The sequence below is a fragment of the Limulus polyphemus genome, unplaced genomic scaffold (assembly GCF_000517525.1).
Source record: "Limulus polyphemus unplaced genomic scaffold, Limulus_polyphemus-2.1.2 Scaffold317, whole genome shotgun sequence".
In the NCBI taxonomy this organism is placed as follows: Eukaryota; Metazoa; Arthropoda; class Merostomata; order Xiphosura; family Limulidae; genus Limulus; species Limulus polyphemus.
Window position 1 is genome coordinate 606,089 of NW_013665927.1, and position 6,430 is coordinate 612,518.

At 29.2% G+C, this 6,430-nt stretch overlaps 1 protein-coding gene across 1 annotated transcript in view; it reads right to left on the bottom strand.

Annotated features, from left to right (window-relative positions):
- Window positions 1-5,803, bottom strand: part of LOC106457334 (pleckstrin homology domain-containing family B member 2-like) — a 21,709-nt gene extending 15,906 nt beyond the window's left edge. Inside the window, exon 1 of the mRNA XM_013916733.2 lies at window positions 5,701-5,803. The gene's annotated coding sequence lies outside the window, so the exon portion shown is untranslated. The remainder of the gene's footprint in view (window positions 1-5,700) is intronic.
- Between the last annotated feature and the right edge of the window lie 627 nt (window positions 5,804-6,430).

The following is a 6,430-nucleotide window of genomic DNA, read 5'->3' on the forward strand; positions in this document are numbered from 1 at the left end:
AAAAAGGAAAGAGGTGAGCAGGGTGCCACTGTGTTTGATTTATTACATGAGCAATATCTTATCAAATAGAAAAGATAAGATCTTTTTATTTTACATTCTAGCTTGTCAATACCTGTAATTTGAGTTTCTAATTCGTATGAAACTACAGACTTAGTATTTTGACTTCACAAACATCTAATTTGAACCAGTGCTGTATTCAAAATACATGTGACACACACAAAAATTGATGTTTATCTGTGTTTTTTAATATTTACTTTTAAATCAACAAATTGAGTAATGTATAGTTCTAAAATTTGAATTATAATCTACAGTTTGATACCAAAGTTATTGACATAAATAAGATTTTAAATGCAAGTCAACAAACAAGATGACATGGCCTTTCTCCCATGACCCGTCTCAAAAGTGTTAATGAGGTATTCAGCTAAAACTATTAAATTAAGAATAATGAGAAATGATATGATAAAGGACAGACACATATAACAATTGAAGATTTAGCTTCTTTAGATAATACAAAATGATATGATAAAGGACAAACACATATAACAATTGAAGATGTAGCTTCTTTAGATAATACAAAATGATATGATAAAGGACAAACACATATAACAATTGAAGATTTAGCTTCTTTAGATAATACAAAATGTTCATTTTCTGAGAAAGGACAAAGAGGCAAATTGTTATGACTTAACATTTTACTATTAAAACAAAAAAAGCATTTCTTTCATTGGGGTGGGGATTACTATACACAGAATAATAAAACATATCTTACCAACATTAATGAAAACAGGGCAACTTCTTAATTCATATATTTTCAAAATTTGTGGTGCAATCAATACAAATATTTTAAATTATGACATAACAACAACAAAAAACATCTCATGTGAATAAAACTATAGAATAGATTTAAACAGTTACACCACTACAAAAGAAATAAACCTTTAACCTACCTGATGAGCATCACCAGAAGGAATTATGTAGGCCTGTACTGCTTCACTAACATAATTTCGGTTTTTCATCAGAGTTCGCAATTTCCTTAAAGTGACACCTGTATTTTTAATACCCATTTTTGTTGACTGTATTCCAGCACTATCTAAAAAAGGAAAATAACAAGTGAGTTCAAAAAATCTAATTTATTAAAAATATAACACCAAACACAACAAAAAATAACAGGGAACTGGTTTTAAATAACACAATTTTTCACAAAGATTCAATGATTATAAAGTCATAACTGCCTGCAAAGGCTTTAGGACATAAACCATAATATTCCTTATCCTACAAAGTTCTATAACAATCTCACAATGAATTATGATTTTACGAAAAGATATACTAAAGATTGTATTAACATTATTTTTTGAATGATTTGAAATTCACATATAGTTTATGAAGGAAATACTGTGGATTTGGTTTACCTTGATTTTCAGAAAGCGTTTGATAAGGTGTCTCACAAAAGACTTGTTATGAAAAATAAATCTGTGGATGTGGGGGAAATGTTATTAAATTAGATAGAAAATTGTCTGAATAGAAAGCAGAGAATAGTAATAAATAGAGTTAGATCTGATTGGGTCACAGTTACAAGCAGTGTGCCTCAGGGCTCTGGGCTGGGTCTTCTGCTGTTTGTGATTTATGTTAATGATGTTAACTCTGGAATGACTTTATAAAATTTTGAAGTTTGCAAATGACATTAAGAATTTTAGGGTGGCTAACTGTATCAAAGATGCTACAGACTTACAGGGAGATTTATATCATTTGATGCATTGGGCTAATATGTGGCAAGTGATGCTTAACTATCCACAATGTAAGATGATGCATGTAGGTTTTCACAATTCAAATTATTGTTACAATTTAAATAGGAATACATTAAATACTGTGATTGTAGAAAAAAAAAATACTTGGTGTTGTGATCGAAAAATCATTTAAGTCATCTAAACAGCATACTGTATCTAGCAATAGGGCTAATAGGATTTTGGGTAGCATCTATAAAAATATTGAATACAAGACAGGGGATATTACTGTTTCACTGTATAGATCACTTGTAAGGCCTCATTTAGAGTACTGTGTACAGTTTTAGGGGGGGGGGCACACAAACGTTTTTTATATCTCAGTGTGTGTGCTAGCCCTCTCTATGAAGGCATGCAATTAAAAAAATAGCCACCGCTATTGCAGTAATACATAAACTCAGCTGAAGTTTATAATCCAACAACCAGCATTAAAAGCTGGGTGTTGAAAGTGGGTAGGAGAAAGCACAAATACCACAACTAATTTGGTCACCACCTCTTCCTACAAAGTCACCCTGACCATTGCAAATGTATACCATGTTTAAATGTATACATAGTGAGTTCTTAAAACTTATATAAAGTTTGGGTGAGGTAATATGTTATGCTATAAATAAATTGTATGAAAGTTAGGATTTATGTGTTATTTATCATAGCATCCACCCCCCACATTTCGTTTTTAAGTTCATAACCCAAACAAAGGACGAGTACTTCAGCTTCTACAAAATAAAGCTTCTTACACAGATAACTGTACAATTAACCTAATAAATCTTTTTTTTTTCTTATTGAGTACCAGGTAAAACCAACAACTACTTATGTACTGCTACTTTTGTTTTATTTAAAAATCTTAAAACCAAACTGATTTCCATATATATTAAGTTTGAATATTTATGCAAATTATACTTGTTTATATCTAAAACTTATAAAAATTATACCAGTAAAATGATTACTAGATTAAAAATATTCACATCAAACTACATTAATAATCACAAAGGACTTACATTCAAAGTTAATAGTTTTTGCTATTTCTCTAATAATTCATAAACATTTATATTTTTTGTTCTTATACCACAAAGTTACATCTACTGCCTATTCTTATAGAATTTATAGATAGTGATTTAATTTTTGTGTACATATCAATACTAGTGTATTAGTAAATAAATCATAGTTAATAAACTTTACAGTCTTACTTTTTGCTAATTATACAGAAAATGTACATTATGTATATATAGTTCAATTTCAACAAATTTCTTGTTGCTTAATATTCTTGACAATACCAACAAATCTTCTGTAAGCTGTAGTTTTTTCCAAACATTAAATAATAACGGTGATACTAATGATAAGAAATATTTCCTTTACATTATTTTCTCCTTTGATTTAACATTTTAAATATATTTGAAATTTTTTCTAAAGATGCCATTTCCTCCATTTCTCTAATACAGGTTTATTTACTATGTTAACAGTATTGTAATTTCCTTTAGTTTAGCCATGTAGAACTAAGGATGAACTATGGTAAACAACAGTACACACGAGGAAAATTTTCAGTTCTAGAACTAAGATGAACAAAGGTGGAGAACAGTATACACGAGGCAAACCTTCAGTTCTACAACAAAGGAAGAACAAAGGTAAACAACAGTACACACATGAGGAAAATCTTCAGTTCTAGAACTAAGATGAACAAAGGTGGACAACAATACACATGAGGGAAACCTTCAGTTCTAGAACTAAGGATGAATAAAGGTAAACAACAGTACACACAAGGCAAATCTTCAGTTCTAGAACTAAGGATGAACAAAGGCAAACACTATTACACATATTACACAAACAACAGTTCTAGAACTAAACAAAGTCTTAACTAACAATGCATTCTTAATATTTATCATCTAACATATAACTCCATACGCTAATCACTCTTTTAGAAAAATAGAAATGTCTTACTGAAGCTAAACCTGTCTTTTGCAAATCTTAAACTTGTGTCCTCTAATGTTATTATTTTTAGAGTAAAGCACAAAGAAATCAAAGCTTTTATCCTGTTGATTCAATGGATGATCTTGAAAAATTCAATAAGATCATTTTTTTTTCAAGAGAAAATTAAAGACCTTATCCTATTACTGATGGTTCAGAGGAGGGATACTAGGTTGATTCCAATGATGGAAGTGGAAGTGTTATCTTAAAAAAATAGGTCAAGACCTTATTAGAGTTTACATGATTTTCCAGGAGATCGATAGGATAAAGGCCTCAAATTTCTTTATGCTGTATTCTGAAGATAAAAGAATGAAAGAACACAAGTTTAAGATTTGGAATAGACAGGCTAGGCTCTAGCTAAGACAGTTTTATTTTTTTTACATGGTGATTAACTTGTGGAATGAGTTGCTGTTGGCATTATTGTAGGCTGACACTTTGCAAATATTTAACCTTTCCCTGTTTTAGGTCATTTAATAGTTGTTATGGACATGCTTATTTGACTACTTACCCATTATTTACATATTGGAAAATTAGTGTAATGGGTAATGAAAATATAAAGAATTAAAGAAAACAATTGTTGTATTTATCCTAGGTTTACATTTTCTCTTCAGTAAAAATAACTTAATCAATCATCATTCATGTGCTTTGCACAAAATCATGTGATGCTCATATGAAACTCTCTTCTAATCTCACAAGTTGAACTAAAACAACCAGTTCTTACTGTCACATTCATGAGCATCATCTGCATATCAGGTAAATGTAGTTGTGTATCACATATGATACTCTGGTGCTTTAGCATTATGTTCTGTGAATCACGTGTGATGTACAGGACAAGGATAGGCTTAACAAAAGAATCAATAATTTCCTAAAAAGTGAAGGTTTTTTTCTTTCTCAAAGATGTATGTGTAAGGACAGCCTTGAAAGATGAAATGGTCCCTTGCTATCCAAAAAACAAAACATGTTAGGATATGTATATGTTGTGATCTAACAAGTCACTTTATTATTTGAACAATTTCACTGATATTGTGTGAGAATGCAAGTAAAATCCTCTCATAGTGTTGACAATTTATGCATATACTAATAAATATATTGAATATTAATATTTATTTTTAAAATAATTATGGAATGTTTATTTCATAAAATTTTACTATACTGAGATATTACACTAAGCTCTAACTTCTGTATTTCCATTGCTACAACAGTTATATATTCCCACTATATCTGATTCAAATGGCTTAAGTGTAGTAAATTTAATATCTGTATTATTTATTACACACTTCATTTGTCAACACTGTGAAGAGTGAATGATAGTCTTGCTCAGAGCCAGTAGAAGACTAAAATTGAATTTTAAGTCATTTGTTTAATCACAAGGTATATATTATTTGTAGATATTTGAATTTTGAAGGTAACATCTCATAGTCAAATTGTTAGATTTTAATATTCTATGTTTTTAGCTGTCTATTCTTAAACCTGACACAGCTAGTGTAATATTCTTAACAATAATACTAATAATCATATTATAGGCTTAGGATAAGTTATATTAAACAGCACAAATTCATTATTATTAAGCCTTGTGACCTTTTTCAATTAAGTATTATAATGATTAATAAAACTGATTTATTTCCATTCTATTATAATAATTGCTATGTACTCTAATAGTAATGGTTAGTACTAGTAGTAACAGTAATAAGTAACACTAATAATACTGATTTAAGTAACACAGTTAAACTGTAACTATTGCATGGAAATAAATATGGTAATATCACAACACATACTAGTAGTACAAACTACAGTTATAAATTACAATATTGTCAATACAGTACCACTGCCAACAAATTTAGTATGAAAAAACTTAAGAAATATTTAGAATTTGTACAAATTAAAATTTACATAACCTTTTTGTTGGCAATGTAAGAAGATACACCCTTAAGAGTTACATACCAATATATTTTTTCTTACATACCTATTTACTTTTTGTGCTTATCCTGGCAATTATACCCAACAAACCAATACGCACGTATAGTAATTTAAAGCCAGCTGATTACTAAAAGTTATACTGCAGAGCCCCCTTTTGGACAAGTATGTTTATTAAAGTATAGTAGTAATAATGTGCTATCATTCCTTTTCTTTAGTTTACAAAACTTTTATAAAAATGGCTTTTCTAAGTGAAAACGTTTGCCTATAAAAAAGACTGTAAAAAACTGTGAAGCTTTACAAATTACAGGAAAAGTCCGTTCACATTACACACGCTCTCTCACGTTGTAATACTAATACTAAATAGTTAAACAAAATTAATCTTTGGCCAGTGTATCAATACGTAGTTTTAATAACATAATGCAATATTACACTTCTTTTTTTCATTATAAATAAAAATATGTAGGAAACAAATCATTCATTTTTTCCGTGAAAATTTTATAATGACATAGCGATGTGAGAGGGTATAAAAATATGGAATGACAGCCTTATAAGTTATATAACTTATAAGATAAATATATTAGTGTATAGCCCGTCAAATATAACGGGTGTTAAGAAAACTCCGTAAAGATTGCTATAAATTAACTAACAACAATTTTATTGACATTTAAAATCAAATATTTGTTTCAGAATATTTTTTTACGCAACACTGACAGTGAAAATATCATCAGCATTTTTCAATTTCCCTTGTAACTGTTGCGTCATCGAGATCACGCGAC